Source organism: Ovis aries, chromosome X (assembly GCF_016772045.2).
Source record: "Ovis aries strain OAR_USU_Benz2616 breed Rambouillet chromosome X, ARS-UI_Ramb_v3.0, whole genome shotgun sequence".
Classification (NCBI taxonomy): domain Eukaryota; kingdom Metazoa; phylum Chordata; class Mammalia; order Artiodactyla; family Bovidae; genus Ovis; species Ovis aries.
Window position 1 is genome coordinate 66,156,930 of NC_056080.1, and position 23,836 is coordinate 66,180,765.

Genomic DNA, 23,836 nt, shown 5'->3' on the forward strand with positions numbered 1-23,836 from the left:
TCCAGCAATCTTGATTCCAGCTTATGCTTCATCTAGTCTGGCATTTCACATGATGTACTCTGCATGTAAGTTAAATAAGCAAGGTGACAATATAGTCTTGATGTACTCCTTTCCCTATTTGGAACCAGTCTGTCTGATTCTAACTATTGCTTCTTGTCTTGCATACAGATTTCCCAGGAGGTGGATACGGTTGTCTGGTATTCCCATCTCTTTAAGAATTTTCCGCAGTTTGTTGTGATCCACACAGTCAAAGACTTTAGTATAGTCAATGAAGCAGAAGTATATGTTTTTCTGGAATTCTCTTGCTTTCTCTATGATCCAGTGGATGTTAGTAATTTGATCTTTGGTTCCTCTGCCTTTTCTAAATCTAGCTTGAACATCTGGAAGTTCTCAGTTCATGTGCTGTTGAAGCCTAGCTTGATGGATTTTGAGCATTACCTTGCTAGTACGTGAAATGAGCACAATCATGCTATAGGTTGAACATTTTTTAAAAATGTTGTGCAGTAGTTTGAAAGTCATTAAGACCTTTTTTGTACAGTTCTTCTCAGGACTTCCCTGGTGGCTCAGATGGTAAAGCGTCTGTCTACAATGCGGGAGGCCCAGGTTTGACCCCTGGTTCAGGAAGATCCCCTGGAGAAGGAAATGGCAATCCACTCTAGTACTATTGCCTGGAAAATCCCATGGACAGAGGAGCTTGGTAGGCTGCAGTCCATGGGGTTGCAAAGAGTTGGACATGACTGAGTGACTTCACTTTCACTTTCTGTGTATTCTTGCCACTTCTTCTTAATAACTTCTGCTTCTGTTAGGTCCATACTGTTGCATGAGATGTTCTCTTGGTATCTGTAAATTTTTTTGAAGAGATCTCTAGTCTTCCCCTTCTATTGTTTTCTTTTATTTATTTGCATTGTTCCCTTAAGAAGGCTTTCTTATCTCTCCTTGTTGTAAGGGATTAGCTCTGATAGAGTGCCTGAAGAACTATGGACGGAGGTTCATACAGGAGGAGATACTGAAGCCATTCCTGAGTCCAACTTATCTATTATTTTTTCATGAATCTTGCCTGTGATATTGTATCTAGAAAGTCATCACCATATCCAGGATCATCTAGACTCTCTCCTGTTTCCTTAGAAGAATTTCATAGCCTTACCTGTATTTTATATTTATGTTTATGATCTATTTGGTGAATTTTTGTAAAGAGTGGTGGCTTTCCTGGTGGCTCAGATGGTAAAGCGTCTGCCTACAATGCAGGAGACCCGGGTTCAATCCCTGGGTTGGAAAGATCTCCTGAAGAAGGAAATGGCAACCTACTCCAATATTCTTGCCTGGAAAATCTCATGGATGGAGGAGCCTGGTAGGCTACAGTCCATGGGGTCACAAAGAGTCAGACAAGACTGAGTGACTTCACTTTCACTTTTCACTTGTAAAGAGTGTAAAGTCTGTGTCTAGATTCATTTTATTGCATGTGGATTTCCAATTGTCTGTCCCATTTATTGATAAGACTTTTTTTCTCTTCTGTTGTCTTTACTTCTTTGTCAGAGATCAGTTGACTGAATCATGTGGGTCTAGTTTTGGGCTTACACCCTGTATTCTGTTCTACTGACCTGTTTGTCTATTCTTTCATCAGTAGTGCAGTGTCTCAATTACTATAGCTTTACAGTAAGTCTTTAGTTAGAGTGTCTGTCCCATTACCTTGTTCTTCAGTATTGTGCTGCCTATTTTGGATCTTTTGCCTCTCTATATAAAATTTAAAGTCAGTATTTGATATCCACAAAATAATTTGCTGAAATTTTGATTTGGATTCGATTGAGTCTGTTTGTTGCTGGTAAATTTGAGGTTCTTTCTTCCTCTAGTAAGAATTCAGAGAAGAAGCAGAGATTTTGAGAAAGTATAGTAGAAGTTGATTTAAGCATGAATAAGCTCTCAGAGTGGGCTGGCAGGTCTTGGCCTCTTTGGCAAGTGGGTTATGAGGGGCAAAGAAATGAAGGGGCGGAATTTTCATTCCAGCTCCATTTTCCCGAGGGCAGGAGGGATTTTTTCCTTCATTTAGCTTATTTCCAAAGTATGGTGTTGGTGCAAGATGAGTACTTATGTATAAGGCTAATGGTATCATTATGAAAATAGGAGAACAATGAGAAAAAGTTTGCATTTGGACTCAGGAGATTCCTGCCTTTCCCCACCTTTTTTGTCTACTACTGGGACCCTAATCATCCAATTTCCGGTCATTCTGAAGGTTCCTGCTTTTCTTTGTCTGTCTGTGGACCCCTGCGGTTTACAAGATGCACGATTTCCTGCCATCTGGCCCCTGCCCCCATTTCTCTGCTCATACCTAGCTACCTGCCTGCTGTAACATTCATTGAGTTTGAAATAACTGGCACGTTGACGATATTTACTCTCCCTCTCCATACACATGAAATGTAACTCTGCTTATTTAGTTATTTGATTTCTATTATCAGAATTTTGTAGTTTTCCTCATATAGATCCTATACATATTTAGATTTATATCCTTATTCAAATTCCACTTCTTTATTGCTGGTATATAAGAAGGCGATTGACTTTTGTATATTAACCTTGTATCCTGCAACCTTGGTGTAATTACTAGTTCCAAGTTTTTAAAATTTATTTATTTTTTGGGCGTTAATTCTTTAGGATTTTCTATATGGCTGGGCATGTCCTCTCCAAACAAAGTTATATTTCTTCCTTCCCAATCTGTATTCCTTTTACTTCCTTTGTTAAAATCTTTTTTTGTTGTTGTTACATTAACTAGAACTACCAGTGCTGTGCTGAAAAGGAATGGTGAGAGGGGCCTTCCTTGACTTCTTATTGATTGTTGTGGAAATTCTTCTAGTTTCACACCATTAACTGTATTATTATTATTATTATATATATATTTTTTTGGTAGATGCTCTTTATCAAGTTGAGGAAGTCCTATAATCCTAGTTTGCTCAGAGTTTTTATCATGAATGGATATTGGGTTTTGTTGGATGCTTTTTCTTTATCTATTGATATGATCATGTGATTTTTCTTTAGTTGTTGATGCAGTGGTTTACGTTCATTGATTTTTCTAATATTGAATTAGTCTTGCATACCTGGAATAAACCCCACTTTGTTATGGTGCATGTGAAAAAAGTGAAAGTGTTAGTCACTCAATAATGGCCAATTCTTTGCAACCTCATGGACTGTAGTCCGCCAGGCTCCTCTGTCCATCAAATTCTACAGGCAAGAACACTGGAGTGAGTAGCCATTCCCTTCTCCAGGGGATCTTGTCAACCAGGGAATTGAATTTGGGTCTCCTGTATTACAAGCAGTTTCTTTAGCATCTGAGCCACCAGGGAAGTCCCTTATGGTGTATAATTCTTGTCTTATTTTGTTGGATTCAAAATGCTAATTTGTTGAGGATATGTGTATCTACATTAATGAGAGATGTTGGTGTATGGTTTTCTTGTAATGTCTTTGTTTTTGGTATTAGGATAATGTTGGCCTCCATAGAATGAGGAAATACTGCCTCTGCTTCTATCTTCTGGAAGAAATTGTAGAGAATTGGTATAATATCTTAAATGTTTGATTAAGTTCACCAGTGAACTCATCTGAACTTGGTGCTTTCTGTTTTAGAAGGCTATTAATTATTGATTCCATTTCTTTAATAGATATAGGCCTAATGAAATTGTCTATTTTTTCTTGTATCAGTTTTGGCAGATTGTTTCTTTTAAGAAATTGGTCTGTTTCATCTAGATTATCAAGTTTGTAGTTATAATTACTCATACTGTTGCAGGAAGGGAGCCCCTTCCAGGGCCTGAAACTGGGCTCTTGTCTAACACTGGGAAATGAATTGTCCGAGGAGACACATGTGCTTACAAAGCAAGAGATTTTACTGGGAAAGGGCGCCTGGGTGGAGAGCAGGAGGGTAAGGGAAACCAGGAGAACTGTTTTGTCACATGGTTTGCAGTCTTGGGTTTTATGGTGGTAGGATTAGTTTCTGGGTTGTCTTTAGCCAATCATTCTGACTCAGAGTCCTTCCTGGTGGTGCACGCCTTGTTCAGCCAAGACGGATGCCAGAGAGGAGGATTCTGGGAGGTGGTTGGACATGTGGTGTCTCCTTTTGACCTTTCCCAAACTCTGCCTGTTGGTGGAGGCTTATTAGTTCCATGTTCCTTACCAGAACCTCCTGTTATAAAACAAGTCATGCAAATGGTTACTATGATGCCTGGCCAGAGCAGGCGGTTTCAGTCAGTGTGCTTCCCCCTAAGAATACTTTTCTCTTATCCTCTTAATGTCCATGGAATCTGTAGTGATGCCCACCCCCGCATTCATTTCTGATACTAGTAATTAGTGTCTTCTCTTTTTTTTAATTCATAGTTATCTTTGCTGGAGGCTTATTGATTTTTTTGCTATTTTGAAAATATCAGCTTTAGGTTTTACTGATTTTGTCTGTTTGCTATTTTTAATTTGATTTCTGCTGTGTTCTTCTTTTTTAAGGTTAATTTGAATTTAATTTGTTCTTCTTTTCTAGTTTCCTAAAGTGAAAGCTTAAATTTTTGGTTTTAGATTTTTATTTGTTTCTAATATATGCATTCAATATATAAATTTCCCTTTAAGCACTGTGTACATTGTATCCTGCAACTTTTTAACAAATTGTATTTTTATTTTCATTTAGCTCAAAATTTAAATTCTCTTGAGATTTCTTCCTTGATCCATGTGCTACTTAGAAGTGTGTTATTTAAAATAATCTATGTCCAATGCAGGATACAGCATGCTTGGGGGCTGGTGCAGGGGGATGACCCAAAGAGATGTTATGGGGAGGGAGGTGGGAGGGGGATTCATGTTTGGGAACGCATGTACACCCGTGGTGGATTCATGTCAATGTATGGCAAAACCAATACAGTATTGTAAAGTAAAATAAAGTAAAACTAAAAAATTAAAAAAAAAAAACAAACCATGTATTTGGGAATTTCTGAGTTTTCTTTTAGTTATCAATCTAGTTTAATTTTACTGTAGTCTGAGAGCATATGTACAGACCTCAGAAGGGCTATTCTTACCTATCTCTTTTCCTGGTTCTCTATGGTAAACTTATAACTGATGTTCTTTCAGTGTGTTGCTCTCATGCAGTTACCAGTCTCTTAATTGCTTACCACCAAAATTTCTATTCTTTTTAAGAGTACTTTTTGGATTCAACTTTCCTCCAGCTTGTTCCAAATTCACTTGGTTCCCTTGGTGATACCTCTGTGCTCTTTATTATAGCCTATTCCTACCCCTTGGCAAAACCTCTGCACTGCTGATCTGGAGCTGAGGATAGGGGAAGTGGCTTGCTTTTCTGAGTGACACACCTACTTAGTGAGCAGGGGTGCTTACCTAGGGTAGTAGCCTCTGGTTTTCCTAAACGATTGTCACCCTTTAGGTAAATTTTCCCTTTGTGCTGTGTCTTTGAGGTCTCTTTCCATTTTATTGTCCTACTGTTATCTGCAAAAGTACCTTAAAAAAAATCTACAAAAAGATTGCTGAGATTTTGAATGGGATGACATTGAATCTATAGATGAGATTGGGTAGATTTGATAACTTACTAAATCTTCTGATTCATAGACATGGTATTTCTCCCTATTTATCTAAATCTTCTTTGATTACTTCATTAATATTTTGGTGTTTTTAACATACAGATGCTGTACACATTTATATTAAGAACTTCAGTTTTTGGATGGTATTATAAATTGTGTTATTTTTATTTTTTTCTTTATTTTAAACTTCTAATATTTGTAGCTCTATATAGGAATGTAATTGACTTTTGTTTATTGACCTGATATTCTTCAACCTTGCTAAATTCACCTTTTAATTATAAGGCATGGGTGGTTTTTTTTTTTTTTCTTTTTTTGGTAGGTTATTTGAGATTTTCTAGATGGACACATTTTTTCTGCAGATAAAGAAATAAAGGCCTTTAAAATTTCTTCTGTTTCAACATGTGTGTCTTGTAATTGTTTTTCTTGCTTTATTGATCTGATAGACCTTCCAATACAATGTTGAGTAGGTTAGAGAGGAAGGGCATACTTTCCTTCTTTCCTGTATCTGTTAGCTGTAGGTCTTATATAGATGCCCTTTATTTGGTTAAGCACTTCCCATTCTGTTTATAGTTTTGTGAGTGTTTTACCATGAAAATATGAATTTTTCAAGTTTCTTTTTCTAAATTTATAGAGAAAACTGCATGGTCTTTCTTATTTATTTATTTATTTTAAAATATTTGTTTCTTTACACTAGGTCTTACTTGCAGCATGCAGGATCTTTAGTTGCAGTGTGTGATCTTTAGTCGCAGCATGTGGGATCTAGTTCCCTGACCAGGGATGAAACCTAGGCCCTCTGCATTGTACGCATGGATTCCTAGCCATTGGAGCACTACAGAAGTCCCCCTGTTCTTTATTTAAATTGTTGATATGGAATTTCATTGATTTTTGAATGTTGAACGAACTTTACATTCCTGAGATGAAACCCACTTGATTGTGATATTTTTAAATACTACTGGATTTGATCTGCTAACATTTTTGTGACAGTTTTTATATCTGTATGTTCATTAGAGATATTGATTTGTAATTTTCTGATGATGTTTCTCTCCAGATTTGTGAACAGGGTAGTAGTATTGGCTTCATATTTGGATCCTGCTCACTCCTTCTCTTTTTAATGGAATTGATTGTGTGGAATTGGTGTTATTTCTTCCTTGATAGGTAGAATTTACCAATGAAACCATCTCGGCCTGGATTTTTCACCTTTAGTAGGTTATTAACTTCCCAGTCCAATTTATTTACAAGATATAGGGCTATTCAGATTTTCCTGAGCAAGTTTTGGTAGTCTCCATCTTTCAAATAATTATTCCATTTCATGTAATTTATCAAATTCATAAGAATGAATTGTTTGTAGTATTACTTTATTTTCCTTATAAAGTCTTTGGCATTATTTGTAATACTGATTGTTTATAATTTCTTTCTCTTCTGTGGTTTCTTTCTTGTTTATTTTGGTCAGCCAACCCTGGGCACAGTTGAAAATATATGTATAACTTATAGACGAGTTGTCTATATCTGCGAATCTGTGAATTCAACCAATTGTGGATCATGTAGTATTGTTGTATTTACTGTTGAAAAACAACTTTGTTGCTTTCTGAAGATTTATTTGTTGTTTATTTTTGGCTGCATTGGGCCTTTGTTACTTCGCGTGGACTTTGTCTAGTTGTGATGGGCAGAGTCTACTCTAGTTGTGATGTGTGGGCTTCTCATTGCTATGGCTTTTTTTGTTGTGGAGCTCAGGCTCTAGGGTGCATAGACTTTAGTAAAATTGTGGCACATGAGCTCAGTAGTTGTGGCGAGGCATGGAATTAGTTGCCTCAGCATGTGGAATCTTCCTGGACCAGGGATCTAACCTGTGTCCCCTGAATTGACTGGTGGAGTCAGCTTTCCCAATAGTTCAGTTGGTAAAGAATCTGCCTGCAATGCAGGAGACCCCAGTTCGATTCCTGGGTGGGGAAGATCCACTGGAGAAGATCCATAGGCTACCTACTCCAGTATTCTTGGGCTTCCCTTGTGGCTCAGCTGGTAAAGAATCCACCTGCAATGCGGGAGACCTGGATTTGATCCCTGGGTTGGGAAGATCCCTTGGAGAAGGGAAGGGCTACCCACTCCAGTGTTCTGGCCTGGAGAATTCCATGGGGTCGCAAAGAGTTGGACACGACTCTTTGAGCGACTTTCACTTTCACTTCTTAACCACTGGAACACTAGGGAAGTCTGAAAAAAACTTTGTATAAGTGGAGCCATGCAGTTGAAACCTGTGTTATTCAAGGTTTTTAATGAACCAACTTTCGGTTTTATTGATTTTTTTTGTGCGTGTGTGTTTTCGTTTTTATATCTGTTCTAGATTTTACTATTTTCTTCCTTTTGCTTGCTAAATTTATTTGCTCTTCTTTCTCTAGTTTCTTTAATACAAACTTTGGTTTTGGATTTTAGGTCTTTATTATTTTCCAGTATAGGTATTTAGTGCTGTGAAGTGAAATGAAGTGAAGTAAAAATCACTCAGTCATGTCCGACTCTTTGCGACCCCATGGACTATACAGTTCATGGAATTCTCGAGTCCAGAATACTGGAGTGGGTAGCCTTTCCCTTCTCCAGGGGATCTTCCCAACCCAGGAATTGAACTGGGGTTTCCTGCATTACAGATGGATATTTTACTAACTGAACTATCAGGGAAGCCCCTTTCTATTAGCACTGCTTTAGCCGCATCCCACAGATTTTTATGTATTATATTTTCATTGTCTTTTAGTTCAGTGTCTTCAGTTTTAATTTTCCTAGAGATTTTCTCTTTGATCTCTGTTATTTAGACATTTGTTGTTTAATTTCCATTTATTTGGGAATTTTCCAGATGTGTCTCTGTTGTTAATTTCTAGATTGATTTTATGTTCTAGAATGCCCTTTATATTACTATTTTTTAAATTCAGTGACATTTGTTTTATAGATCAGAACATGATCTGGCTTTATCAGTATTAAACATATGTATTTTAGAAGAATATGTATTTTGTTGTGTTGTTTGGTGTGTTCCATAATTATATCAAGTTGGTTGATAGTTTTGTTCAGGCCTTCCATATTTTTTCTGGTTTTCTGACTGTATTAACTTTTGAGAGAGCAATTTTGGCTACATTAGGGCTTAATTGTGGCACAGGGGATCTTCGAGAGAGAGCAGTGTTGAAATGTCAAAATACTTTTGAATTTTTTTTTCCTTTCACACCTATCATTTATTGTCTTTTGTATTTTTAAAATCTTGTTGGGTGCATATACATATGGAGTTATTATATCTTTTGAGAGATGTCATTCCTTTATCTTTCCATATCCTCCAGTAAGTTGGTGGTTGGGTTTTTGTGTGTGTGCTCAATTGCTCAGTCATGTCCGACTCTTTGCGACCCTGTGAACTGTCACCTGTGAGGCTTCTCTGTCCATGGGGATTCTCCAAGCAAGAATACTGGAGTGGGTTGCCATGCCCTCCTCCAGAGGATCTTCCTAATCCAGGGATCGAACCCAGGTCTCCCAGACTGCAGGCAGATTCTTTACCATCTGAGCCACCTTTTAAGTCAAATAATTAGAGTAAATAGATACATGGCATGGCTATCCATATGACAACGTCCATCTTTCAGTGTTATACCATTCCAATTTTAAAAATTGACTTTTTTTTGAGATAAAACTTACATACCATTTAATTTGATCATTTAAAGTATACAATTAAATATTTTTATTAAATTTAATGAGTTCTGCAAGCATTACCCTAATTCCTTTTTATAACATTTTCACTATCCCAGTAGCATTCCTCATATTAGTGTAAATTTAATTTCTGTTCCTACCTCTAACTACTGGCAAACACTAATCTACTTTTGCTTCTGTAGATTTGCCTTTTGTGGACCTTTTATACAACTGGAATAATATAATATGTAATGTTTGTATTTGATTTCTTTCACATAGATTATTTAAAAATTCATCTGTATTTTTATATGTATCAACATTTCACTTGTTTGTAAATACAATTCAGTTGTATGAGTATACCAGTTTTTGCTTCTGCATTAAACACTTGTGAGTTTAGATTGTTTCTATTTTACTGGCTGTTGTAGATTATGCTTCTGTGAGCATTCACATGGAAATCTTTGTGTGGGGATATTTTCACTTCTCTTATGAATTTTAGGATCATATTGGATAATTTAACTTTTTAAGGAATTTCCAAATTCTTTTTCAAATTAACCTTAATATTACATTCCCACCAGCAGTGTGGTATGGTTAATGATTTTTACATTTTTCTCTACATATGTTACTGCATTCTGTTGTAGTAAAATTGCATCTCATTGTACTTTAAATTTGCATTTTCTTAACGACTAATGAATTATGGAATATTTTCTTTTTTATTTTTTTGCTCCACCCTGCTGCTTGCCAAATCTTAGTTCCCTGACCAGCGATTGAATCTATGCCCTTGGCAGTGAAAGTGAGGAGTCCTATCCACTGGACTACCAGGGAATTCCCTCCATGTTTTTATTAGCCTTTTATATATCTTTTTTTGATGGAATGTCTGTTTAAATATTTTGTCAAGTTTTTAAGTAGATTGTTTCCCTTCTCATTATTGAGTTATTATAACTTTTGGTATAATTTGGATATTAAACTCTTAGCAGATAAGTGATTTGCAAGTAAAGTTGACCCTTGAACAGTGCAAGGGTTAGGGGCACCAATCCTCCAGGCAGTTGAAAATCCACATATTAACTTTTGATTCCTCAAGAACTTAACCAAAAGCCTTACCTACATCATAGTTAACACATATTTTGTATGATACTATGTGTTACATACTTATTTTTACAATAAAGTAAGCTAAAAGAAAGAAAATGTTATTAAGAAAATCATAAGGAAAATACATTTATGGTACTCTATTGTATTTATTGAGACCATAAGCGTATGTCATCTGTTTACAAGATTTCTATCAGTATCTCCATCAGTATTGTACTGACGTGCCAAGTCGCTTCAGTCATATCTGACTTTGCAGCCCTATGGACTGTAGCCTGCCAGGCTTTTCTGTCCATGGGGATTCTCCAGGTAAGAATCCTGGAGTGGGTTGCCATGCCCTCTTCCATATTACTGATAATAGATACCAAAAATGAAAACATAATGTAAAAATAAAAGTTAATATATATTTACAAGTATAATGATTCATGCATTGACAGTGAAGAAGCAGCGGTATGGTTGCTTTATGGTAGCCTAGTGTAATCGATATGATAACCTATATTATACTGAATGAAGTGTTATTAAAACTTAATGGAGTACTATATTATACTGAATGAAGTGTTATTAAAACTTAATGGAGTACAGTATTACAGTCATATTCATATTACAGTCATATTCATAATACAGTATTGGAAACATTGTTGCATTTAAATACACCTCTGATGGCAAAAAGAGATGCACATTTTCTCTAATTATTAATATAAGAGAGACAAGTATACTGATTAGTGATGTAGTTCTTTAAAGCAAAGTTATGAAACAGTAATCAAACTAACCCTCAAATGTAGAACTAATAAGCAAGAATAAGAAGGATGCAGGATATATTTTGAATATACAAAAGTCAATAATTTGCTTACATACCAGGAATGAACAATTGGAATTTTTAATAAAAAAAAAATTCCCATTTCCAGAGACATCCTTGATAGTCCAGTGGCTAAGACTCCACACTCCCAATGCAGAGGGCCTTGGGTTGATCTTTGCTTGGGGAACCAGATCCCACATGCCACAACTAAGAGTTTGCCTGCTGCAACAAGGATCGAAGATCCTGCATGCCACAACTAAGACCCAGTGCAGCCAAATAAATTTTAAAAAATACCATTTCCAGTTGCACCAAACAAAAATGTAGTACTTAGGTATAAATCTAACAAAATATGTACAGGATCTGTTGATGAAAAACCAGAAAATACTAAGGAAAGAGATCAAATAAGATCTAAATAAATGGAGAGATACTTTCTGTTCATGGTTTGGAAAACTTAATATTGTTAAAATGTCAAATTTTTCTACCTTGAGCTATAGAGTCAATGTAATTTGCATCAAAATTCCACCAAAATATTTTGTTGATAAGTTGACTAAACCTTTTATGGAAAGGCTAATTATCTATAACAGGTAACAGTGCAGAAGCACAAAGTTGGTTTCGATACCACTTGGTTTAAAAACTTACTGTATATATAAAGCTGTAGTTATGACAGCAGCATGTAGCTATTAAGAGGATAGGCACATGCATCAATAGAATAGAATAGACGACTAAGAAATAATCCATACAATATAGCAAACTAATCTTTGAGAAAGGCAGAAAAGCTGTAAAATGGTAAAAGGATAGTCTTATCAACAAGTACTGGAATAATTGTATATCCACAGGTTAAAAAGTGAACCTACTTTGAGACCCTCACCCTTTTACAGAAATGAACTGAAAATGGAACATACACCTAAGTAGAAAATGGAAAAGTGTAAGACTTCTGAAAGAAAATACAGGAGAACATGTAATTTGAGGTTTGGTGATGAGTTTACCAGCCCATTCTAAAGGAGATCAGCCCTGGGTGTCCTTTGGAAGGAATGATGCTAAAGCTGAAACTCCAGTACTTTGGCCACCTCATGCGAAGAGTTGACTCATTGGAAAAGACTCTGATGCTGGGAGGAACTGGGGGCAGGAGGAAAAGGGGACGACTGAGGATGAGATGGCTGGATGGCATCACGGACTCGATGGACGTGAGTCTGAGTGAACTCCAGGAGTTGGTGATGGACAGGGTGGACAGGGAGGCCTGGCATGCTGTGATTCATGGGGTCGCAAAGAGTCAGACATGACTGAGTGACTGAACTGAACTGATGAGTTTTAGATACGACATCAAAAAAGAAATTGATAAGTAGGGCTTATATAAAATTAAAAATATTTGCTCTGGAAATGCCCTGGTGGTTCATTGGTTGGGACTCCATGCTTCCAGTGCAGGTGGTCTGGATTCAATCAATCCCTGGTTGGGAATCTAAGACCCCATAAGCTGTGGGGTGCAGCAAAAAAAATGTTTGCTCTGACAAAACACTGTCAAGTGAATGAAAAGACAAAAGCCACAGACTAGGAGAACATTTTGGGGCTTCCCTGGTGGCTCAGACGGTAAAGAATCTACCTGCTATGCAGGAGACCCAGGTTTGATCCCAAGGTTGGGAAGATCCCCTGGAGAAGGAAATGGCAACCCACTCCAGTATTCTTTTTTTTTTTACATCTCAAGGTTTTTTTTTTTTTTTTTTTCCCATCTATCCCTTTTGCCATCTTTTTTTTTTTTTTTTTTTTTAACTTTACAATACTGTATTGGTTTTGCCATACCTCAACATGCATCTGCCACGGGTGTACATAAGTTCCCACTCCTGAAACCCCCTCCCACCTCCCCTCCCCATACCATCCCTCTGGGTTATCCGAGTGGAAATCCCATGGACAGAGGAGCCTGACTGAATACAGTTCATGGGGTTGCAAAGAGTTGGATGTGACTGAGTGACTAACACACTCAGGAGAACATTTTGCAAAACCTCTGTCTGATAGAGGACTTTAATATATTGACAACTCTTAAAATGCACTCCAGTATTCTTGCCTGGAGTATCCCATGGACAGAGGAGCCTGGCTGGCTCCAGTCCATGGGGTCGCAAAGAGTTGGACATGACTTAGCAGCTAAACAACAACAACTTTAAACTCAACAATAAGAAAACAAAGAAGACAAAATTGGGCAGAAGATCTGAACATACACTTCACCAAAGAAAATACAGAGATGGAGGTTCAACCCCTGGTCAGGGAACTAAGATACCACAGACTGCACTGTGAGGCCAAAAAAAGGAAAGAAAACTAAAAGAAACTTTTACCGCCAACAGGTAAAATCTGAAAATGTTCATCTAGTAAGACTATTGACTGGAGGCAGGGAATGAGTCAACAATAATTTATTCTCATTATGTTAGAATAAGAAGCTACAAGAAATAAGAAAATGTTTATAATCTGCTAGCCTAATATACAGAGAAGGCAATGGCACCCCACTCCAGTACTCTTGCCTGGAAAATCCCATGGACGGAGTAGCCTGGTGGGCTGCAGTTCATGGGGTCGCTAAGAGTCAGAAACGGCTGAGCGACTTCACTTTCACTTTTCACTTTCATGCATTGGAGAAGGAAATGGCAACCCACTCCAGTGTCCTTGCCTGGAGAATGCCAGGGACGGAGGAGCCTGGCCGGCTGCCATCTATGGGGTCGCACAGAGTTGGACACGACTGAAGTGATTTAGCAGCAGCCTAATATAACCCTTCTGTTATAACTATATTATTAAATAAAGCCTAAAGAAACCATATCTTTTAGATTTTCACACCGAAGAGTTTGTGCAAACAGGTTTTCATTTGGGTCATTTTTAGTCCAATTAATTAAAGGCACCAATGGATTAAGAGTACTGCCTAAAAAACTGTGTTGAGCTGGTATCAGACCCACAAAAAAAAAAAAAAAAAAAGAAAAGAAAATACAGAGATGGCAAATGGGCCAATGAAAAGGTGCTGATTTGCAATTAGTGGAATTCAATTTAAAAAAAGATATCCCTATTCCCATATTAGAATGATTAAAAAATTTTAAAACCTATACGTGCCAATTGCTGGTGATAGGAAACCTTATTTTTAGTGTACTTTTAAATTTTGCTCAAGACATTATAATATGCAGATTAACTTGAAACCATCTATTTCAGGTTAATATTAATTCATGTTCAATACTGTGTGAAATCTTCCAGTATTTTTTTTTTTTGCATCCTCTCTTCTTTGTGCTGTTGCCGTGCAAATGAGGTCCTTACATGTTATAACCCAAAGTACTGTTTTATAGTTGTTTTATATTTGTATCTTTTATGCAGTTCTCTCTCTTTGTTTTATATTTTTATTTTTGGCCACACTGTGCAGCATTCAGGATCTCAGTTCCCTAACCAGGGATTGAACCTTTGCCCCCTGCATTGGGAACATGGAGTCTTAGCCACTGAACTGCCAGAAAAGTGTCTATCTATCCAGTTCTCTTTTAAATCATTTTAGAATTGAAGAGTAAAGCATTATATTCTATCATTTATTTTTACCTATATAGTTAAACTTTTCTGGCTCTGTTTATTTCTTTGTATGGATTTGAGTTAAAGTCATTTTAAAAAAAAAACAGAATTTGCTCTTTTAGTGCCATTTTAGGTTCATAGTAAAGTTGAAAGGATGGTACAGAGATTTCCCATATATTCCCTTCCCTCACATATGTAATGCCATTCTCATTATCAACATTCCCCACCACAGTGGTACTTCTGCTACAACTAATGAACCTACATTAACCCATCATCCTCCAAGTCCAGTTTACATTAGGGTTCAGTCTTGCTGTTGTACATTCTGTGGGTTTGCACCAATTGATAATGACAGTGTACTCAAAATTAAACTATTAATCAGAATCTCTGCCCTAAAAAAATCCTCTGTACTTTGCCTATTTATCCCTCCCTCCATCCCCTAACCTCTGGCAATCTACTGATCTTTTTACTGTCTGTAGTTTTGTCCTGAATTTTTTTTTTTTTCCTCTTAGTTTTGTATTATTGTACTTTAGATAGTTTCTGTCAACCTGTGTTCTAGTTTCCTGATTATTCATTTGTGTTGAATATAATTATGAGCCCATTAAAGGCATTCTTCATTTCTGTTAATGTGTTTTTAATTTCTACCATTTTAATTTGATTGCTTCTTATAGTTTCTGCCTCTCTTCTGATATTACTTATGTGATCTTGTCTGTTGCCTATGTTTCAAACATGTTATCCTAGTTATCTAAAATATTCTGTTAGTTCCCACATCTTGTATCTGAGTCTGGTTTTAAAGATTATACTTTTTCAGACATTTATTTTTATCACTCTTGATTTACATTATAATTTGTTGAAAGTCATATGTTATATAAGGTAGTAGATATTGAAGTAAATATGTTTTATTCTTTGAGAAAAACATATCTTTCCTTTGTCTAGGCTTTTAATGTGGAATTTTGTATCACACTAGTCTGGTGGGCTGCAGTCCATGAGGTCTCTAAGAGTCGGACACGACTGAGCAACTTCACTTTCACTTTTCACTTTCATGCATTGGAGAAGGAAATGGCAACCCACTCCAGTGTTCTTGCCTGGAGAATCCCAGGGATGGGGGAGCCTGATGGGCTGCTGTCTATGGGGTCGCACAGAGTCAGACACGACTGAAGCTACTTAGCAGCAGCAGCAGCAGTGAGAATTGGGCTTTTTTTGAAGTTTGTTACTATGTTATCTTAGTGCACTAGAGACTTTGAACGGTATAATGATAACTTGTTTCTCTGTCCCTGCTTGGCTTTGGATTTCCCCCATTGCACTTCTTTCCAGAGAGGGTCTTTCCTCTTCAGTTTTCCCCTGTATATTATTTTAATTTTAAACTGGCTGTTTTATTCTGGGTCTTAGAATATAGCCTGTACAAGTCTTCTTGCACCTTCATATTTAATGCTGCTTGCAGCTTGTATTCATGTTCCTCCCTAGGGTAAAGGTTTGTTTTTTTTCTCCCTTACCCAGATGTAGTTGGTTTCCACCACTGAGTTTCCCCACATTGTCCATTTAGGCTTTTGTTCCTTAGGGGAGATGGGCCTGGTATTAATTTTGGTCTGCCCTGTATTACTCTATCCAGTGCTTCAGGCCACAGGTTTTGGTGAGCTTACTTTGAGATTAAGAATTTTTTTTTTTTTTGTAAGAGAGATAGAAGAGATACCTCCTGCAGGATTTCACACATAGTTGCTACTCCCCCTTCCCCATACAGCACAAATGGAATCTGTCTCTGTAATCTTCCCTGGGGCCACCTGTTGATAAAGACTACAGGCCAGTACAGCCTGACACCTGTTTTTGAAACCTTGAGGGGCCCTGCATTTGGCCATTAACAATTGATTATAATTTTTAGTATAATATTCCTACCTGCTTTTATATGACTTTCTGTGGCATTATTCCAATAATCAGTTGCTCAGATTCTATCATTCCCTGTAGGCACCTTCTCTTCTCTAAATTTCTTCATAACTCTTTGCCATAGTGGATTAACTTTAAGGTCAAGAAAATCATTAATTTGCAGTTGTCAAGCTTTTTTTCTTCTCTTAAGGAACATAGTCATGCTGTTTCTAATGTATCTGAGCTTTGTCATCTTTGTTACTTTTGTTTGTTGATACTGTTTCATTTGCATTATTTCAACTTTTTTTAGTATTCCATGGACAGGACTGAGCAACTTCACTTCAAAACTTAATGTTCTTTTTAAAACTTTTGGTTGCATCTCTTCAATTTATTTTGTTGTTGTTGCTGTAGAGATTACAATATACAGACCTAGTAATCACCTAACAGTTTGTATAGATTTAATGTTTTACCACTTCAGGTAAAACGTACACTTAGATCTCTTTAAACTTCCTCATTTTTAAAAAAGTAGTTGCTATGTGTCTTCAGTTCATTTCAGTTTAGTCGCTCAGTCGTGACCGACTCTTTGTGACCCCATGGACTGCAGCACGTCAGGCCTCCCTGTCCATCACCAACTCCCAGAGTTTACTCAAACTCATGTCCATTGAGTCGGTGATGCCATCCAACCATCTCATCCTCTGTCGTCCCCTTCTCCTCCTGCCTTCAATCTTTCCCAGCATCAGGGTCTTTTCAAATGAGTCAATTCTTCACATCAGGTGGCGAAAGTATTGGAGTTTCAGCTTCAGCATTGGTCCTTCCAATGAATATTTAGGACTGATTTCCTTTTAAGTGTTTTGAAAGCCCACCAGACTATATTATGATTCCTTTCATATTTTAGAGTCTTATATATTTTAAAGAACTTATTTAGGAAAAGAAAAATGGTCATTTAGTCACTTACCAGTTCTGTTGTTCATTCTTAAAGATGATTATTTACCTTCAAGACTAAAGAACTCTTATCATTTCATCTCAATGCTGTTTGAAATGAATTTTCTTAATTTTCCTGCATCTTAAGAATGTGTTCATTTCACCTTAATTCCTGGAAGATGTTTTTATTGAATAAGGAGATATTAGATAAGGAAACCATTATCTATTCTTTCAGCACTTTAAATAAAGATACTTTTCTACCATCTATCACCTCCATTGTTTCTCATGAGAAATTTGCAGTTGTTTAGCATCATTGTTTCCCCATAGAAAAAGTGTTGATTTTTGTAGCTGCTTGCAAGTTTTTTCTTTATTTTTCTTTTCTTTTTTTTTTTTTTAGCAGTTTGACTAATATTTTTGAATGCTTTTACTTTCAGCTTATCTTGTTTGGGCTTGCTGAGGTGATGGAATATACATATATATTTATCTTTCAATCAAATTTGGGAAATTTTTGACTCCTACAAATATTTTTTCCTGCAGTATATTGTTTTTTTCATTCTGGTATCTGAAGACTTGTATACCAGACTTTTTTATATTGCCCCAACGGGCCTGAGTCTCTGTTTTGTTTCAGCCTTTTGTTGTTGTTGTTCTGTTATTCAGATTGGGCAATTTCTGTCTTCGAATTCAGTGACTGTTTTTCCCTGTCTCCATTCTGCTATTGAGATCTTAAGTGAATTTTCTTTGTTGTAGGTGATTTTTTTTTTTTTAGTTAAACATTTTTCAATTTGGTTCTTTTTAAGTGTTATTGAGATATAATATCATACCAAAAAATTATTCAATGTATGTGCACAATTCACTTATTTTCATTAAATTTGTGTACAGTGTGCAGCTGTTACCACAATCCAGTTTTAGGACATTTCACTATTTCCAAAAATTCCTTCAAGCCTGTCTATATTCAGTCCTGTTCTGTCCTCAGCCCCAGGCTACCACTGATCTATCTAAAATGAACCTTTTCTGGATATTTCATATTAATGAAATTATATAATGTTTATATAGTATGACCCCCCTCTTCACTTATTAAAGTCTTTTTTTCTTTTCTTTGTCTTTTTTGGCCATGCAGCAAGGCTTACAGGACCTTAATTCCTCCAGGGATTAAACCTGGGACCAAGGTTGTGAAAGCACTGAGTCCTAACCATTGGACTGCCTGGGAATTCTCAAAATCTTTTTGAGGTTGATCCTTGTGGTAGCATATCACATATTCCTTTTTTAGAGCTGAATATATTATTCAGTTTATTTTTGTTTTTTTCCATTTGGCACTTGACAAAGTTCATTTGTTTCCCCTTTTTGTTTTTCTTTTGTCTATTAATAAATGTTGCTGTGAACATGGATGTACATCTTCTTGTATATTTTCATTTTTCTTGTGTAAATTTTTTTGGAGTAGATTATCTGGTCATATTTATTTAGCTTTTAATGAAACTGCAAACTGTTTTTCAAAGTGCCCATACTATTTTACATTCCCACCTACAATATATCAAAGTTCACATTTCTCCACATTCTCATCATCACTTGTTATTGCCTGTGTTTTTTGTTATACCCATTTTAGTTTGTGTGAAGTGGTATTTTGTTGTGGTTTTATTTTGTATTTCGTTAAGCTTAATGAGGTTGAGCATCATTTTATTTGCTTATTGCTCATTCATATGTATTTGTAGGAATAACAATTAAACCTTTTCTCCATTTCTAATTTTTTTTCTTATTGTAGCTATAGAATTTGAACACAAAGTTAGCAAAAATAACATTTTCAAATATTTTCTCCCACTATGTAGCTTGTCTTTGCATTTTCTATAGTGTTTATCCATAGCACTAAGATTTTTAATTTTGATCAAGCCCAATATATCAGTTATTTTCTGTATCTATTCTTTTATCAATGTAGCACTATCTTGTTTACTGTAAATTTAAGGTAACATTTTAAAATCTGGTAATGAGGGACTTCCCTGATGGTCCAGTGGTGGTTAAGACTTCATGCTTCCAATCGGGGGAACTAAGACCTACATGCCTTGGGGTGTAGCCAAAAAAAAAAAAAAAAATCTGTGATGAAAGACCTAATAGTTTTGTTGTTTTTCAAAATTGTTTCCGGTATTCTGTATTCTTTGCATTTAGGATCATTTGCTATTTTCTACAAAAGAAAGAAAGAAAGCCTGTTGGGATTTTGACATAGATTGTATTGACTTTGTAGATCAGTTTGATGAGAGTGTTCTAATCCAAACAGATTTTCATAACTTTCTTTCCATTTATATATATCCTTCACTTTTTCCAAGCAGTGTTTTATAGTTTTTAGGTATAAATCTTTTCGTTTGTGTTTTGATGCTATTCAGAATGGAGCTCTCAATTTGATTTTTGGATGACTTACTGTAGTATAGAAATACAGTTGATTTGGGGGTTTAAATCCTGTAATCTATTGCTTCCTAATCTTTTTTGTTAGTTTTTTTTTTGTTTTATTATGGATTCCTTAGGACTTTCTACTTATAAGATTATTTCACTTGAAGATAAGTACAATTTTACTTCTTTTCTAATCTAATTTTCTTTAGTTTTTTCCCTTTATTTACTGCCTAGAACTTCCAATACAGTATTGAATAGAAGTGGTAGGAATGGGCATTTTTCTCTTATTCCCTTTAGGAGAAAGCATTTAGTCTTTCACCTTAAGGATATTAGTAGCTGTAGGTTTTTGTTTTGTAGATATCCTTTATTAGGTTAAATCAGTTTCTTTTCATTCTTAGATTTTTGAGTTAAAGTATTGAATGAGTTTAGAATTTAGTCAAGTGCTTTTTTTTATGTTCATTGAGATGATTATGTGGTTTTTCTTTTGGAATTCAATGTATTTAACTACATTGATTTTTAAATTATGAAACGTGTCTGAGTTTCTGGGATAAACCTTACTTTGTCAAGATGTTGTTAGATTAGATTTGCTCAAATTTTGTTAATTGTTGCTTTTACTTTCATGAGGGAGATTCCTTTGTATTTTTCTTATGTCTTTGTGAGGTTTTAGTATCAACATGGCCTAATTCATTAAAATGAGTTGGGATGAAATACCTCTTTAATTTTCAGAAATAATGTTTGTAGAATCCATATTATTTCATCCTTACATATTTGGTAGAATTCACCAGTGAATTCATCTTAGCCTGATGTTTTCTTTTGGGGAAGATTTTTAACGTTTAATGTATATCTTTAGGTTATATACTTATATTTGAGTGAGCTTTGATAGTGTGCATGTTTTAAAGAATATGACCATTCATCTCAGTCGTTGAGTTTATTGACAAGAACTTGTTCTTAAAATTCACTTATCATTTTTTTATGTGTATATAATAGGGTGATGTCACCTTTCTCATTTGTGGTAATGCTGTCCTGCTTTCTCTCATTTTCTCTGCTTTCTAATCAGCCTGGCCAGAGGTTTATTAATTTCATTGATCTTCCCAAAGATCTACATTTTGACTTCATTGATTTTATTTATTATTTTATGTTACCAATTTCATTGATTTTTTGTTTGTTTTTATCCTGAATTTTGCCTCCTACTTACCTTTAGCTTAATTTGCCCTTTTGATAGTTTCTTAAGGTCAGGTCACTGAGTTAAGACTTCATATAGAGGTTTTTATGCTATTTTCTCCTATGTAGATCTTTGCTTGCACCCCATAAATTTTGATTTACTTTAATTTTTATTATATTTAAACTACTTCTAATTTCTGCATCGATTTCTTCTTTGATCCATGAGTGTGCTGTTTAGCTTGCATATATTTGGGAGATATTCCAGAGATCTTTCTGGATTATTACCTATTTTAACTCTATTATAGTCAAAGAATATACTTTATGTTATTTGCATTTTTTAAAATTTTGTTTTATAGTCCTGATTATGATTTATCTTAAAAATGCTCAGTATGTACTCAAAAAAGGATGTGTGTTCTGCTGTTGGCTGAAGCACTGCAGAAATATCAGCCAGGTCAAGTTAGTTGATTGAGTTGTTCAATCTATATGTTTACTGATTTTCTATCCACTTTTTGTATCAATTATAGAGAGAAATATATTGAAATCTCTACATAATTGCAGTCAGTCCATTTCTTCTTGAAGTTCTGTTAATTTTTGCTTAATTTGTTTTGAGGCTTTTGTCATTGTTAAGTCTTTCTTAACCCTTTTATCATTATGAGATGACCTTCATCTATGGTAGGTAATATTCTTTAGTCAGAAGTCTGCTTCGTCTGCCCAAAAGTCCTTGGTTTCTAGCAAATTGAGCCATGAAGAAAAAACAAACTTGGAGAAAATTGAGGAGAGGATCCAATCCAGATGATTGTTGATATTAAACTTGTTAAGGTTAGGCTATGTGGGCATGAAGTAGAAGAGTTGATGAAGATATGAAGACTTTGAATTTTTTAATATATCTGAAAATTCAGCTGTTTTCACTTGTGAAAATTACAGATCCCAGCTAAAGCAGAACTTGAAATCTTTTAAAAGATAAATTTAAGTTCCAAAATAACTTTTATGGTAAAATATACCTTAAACAGAATTTGAAAGAAAACTAATTTGTGTTGCACACAAAAGGTAAAGGGTTTCTATCTCTGCTGTTTCAAAGAGTTTGCAAGAAAAATAGTCAATTAATGGGTAAAAGATATGAGTAGATAATTCCATGGAAGTGCCTGTCCAAATCAATAATAAGTATAGAAAATATACTGAAGGAAATGCAAATTACGTTTTAAGTGCAATACTTACCTGCTAGGTTGGAATAAAACTAAATAGACAACTAGTATTGGCAATGGTAAGAGAGGGGTACTTTTATATGTTGGCTATGGAACTGTGAATTGTCACTGACCCGTAAGACCTTCCACTCAGGAAACCTTGCCCCAAGCTCTTCTACCTTCTGGAGACTACACTTCTTACCTAGACTTCACATCAGTGGCTTTGAGTTCTGTCTTTGTTTCTGGTATCTGAGGAATTTCTTTTTTCCTCTTTGATCTTTTATCAGTATGTTCTGTTTTATCCAGCATTTCTACTTTGAGTAGAAATCTGCCTACAATGCAGGAGACATGGATCCCTGGGTTGGGAAGATCCTCTGGAGAAGGAAAAAGCTTACCCACTCTAGTATTCTGCCCTGGAGAATTCCATGGACTGTATAGTCCATGGGGTCGCAAAGAATTGTACAGGACTGAGTGACTTTCACTTTCACTTTCTATTTTGAGTTGTGTGAAGGGCAGTTTCCCATAGAACTCTAAGTTCACCATAGTGACTGGAATTCATCTTTAAAAATGTCACCAAATTTGTTACCATATCACTCAAAAGAGAAAAGCTCTCTTTCAAGTATTAAGGCAATAGAAATAATCAAATACAAAATTATTCATGAAATTAGCATCCATGAACCTTTCTTGAAAAAGGTATTTAGCAGTGAAATATAGTCAATCAAGAAGTAAATAAAAATATAAAAATTCATATTTTAAGGCAAATCAAGGAATATTTAAAACTGAAACTTCTTTTCTGTTGTCTGGCCTCCTCTCTCCGTCTACTGTGCATTGTGTATCTGCATAATGCATCGACCAAAGCTCTCTGTCAGCAGAAATACCTGTTCAGTCATGAGGAGCAACATTCTCCTAGCATCAACCAGGCAACTCTAAAAGATAACATTCCTTCTTAATCTTGTATGGAGTCACAATGTCCACCACTTAGAGATCTGAATTGTGCAAACTATGTATGTCATTTAATGTACACCTTTCCCAAAAGTTTTGACCTCGTATGTGTGGAACAGTTCTCTGAGCTTTCTGAGAGGCTGTTACTGGGTTATACTCCTCAATTTGACTTGAATAAAATTTTCCTTTTCCTTCATAGATTGACTGTTGATTTTTTGGTCAACAATAGGAATAGAATTAATTGTTATAAAAGGGCTGGTGGTAAACATTGAATCCATGGTAAGTAGAGGAAAAACTGAGGGAGTTAAGATTACACAACAAAATGTGTTATAAAAGAAAATAGAAATGCATGAGCCACAGAAATTTGTCCTGTTGTGAGGAGTTGTGGAAGTAATTATCCCCATTCTTCACTCTATGGCGTCAGTACTTTGTAGACTTAAAAAAATGCAGAATGTAAGAGTTGTGAGTTAAGTTTTATTTGGAGTAGAATGAGGACTGCAGCCCAGGAGATAGCACCTCAAGGAACTCTGAGAGACTGCTCTGGGAGAGGGAAGAGGTCAGGGGACAGACAGTATATATGTGATTTTGGTGAAGGGCGAGTGCATGCTATCTAGTACATGTTTTTCTAGATTTCTGCTAGTCTCGTGAAGCTTTCATTAGTCACAAGGAACAGCTGTGTCACCATGAAGGATTTTACTGCTTTTCTAGATATTAGGAGATATAAGAATTGGGCTCATAAAATTGGTTCCTGAAAATACCTATCTGAAGACCTGTCCTACCAGTCTCCACACCCTTACCCCGCCCCGAAACCAGCACAGTTCAGT

General features: G+C 35.8%; 1 long non-coding RNA gene and 1 other non-coding gene across 3 annotated transcripts in view; both read left to right on the forward strand.

The window, feature by feature from the left end:
• Positions 1 to 23,836, forward strand: part of LOC105605507 (uncharacterized) — a 187,430-nt gene that overhangs the window by 33,652 nt on the left and 129,942 nt on the right. The gene's annotated exons all lie outside the window — the stretch shown is intronic.
• On the forward strand, positions 1,204 to 1,275 carry TRNAC-ACA (transfer RNA cysteine (anticodon ACA)). The gene has a single exon. It is a non-coding gene; the product is annotated as a tRNA-Cys (tRNA).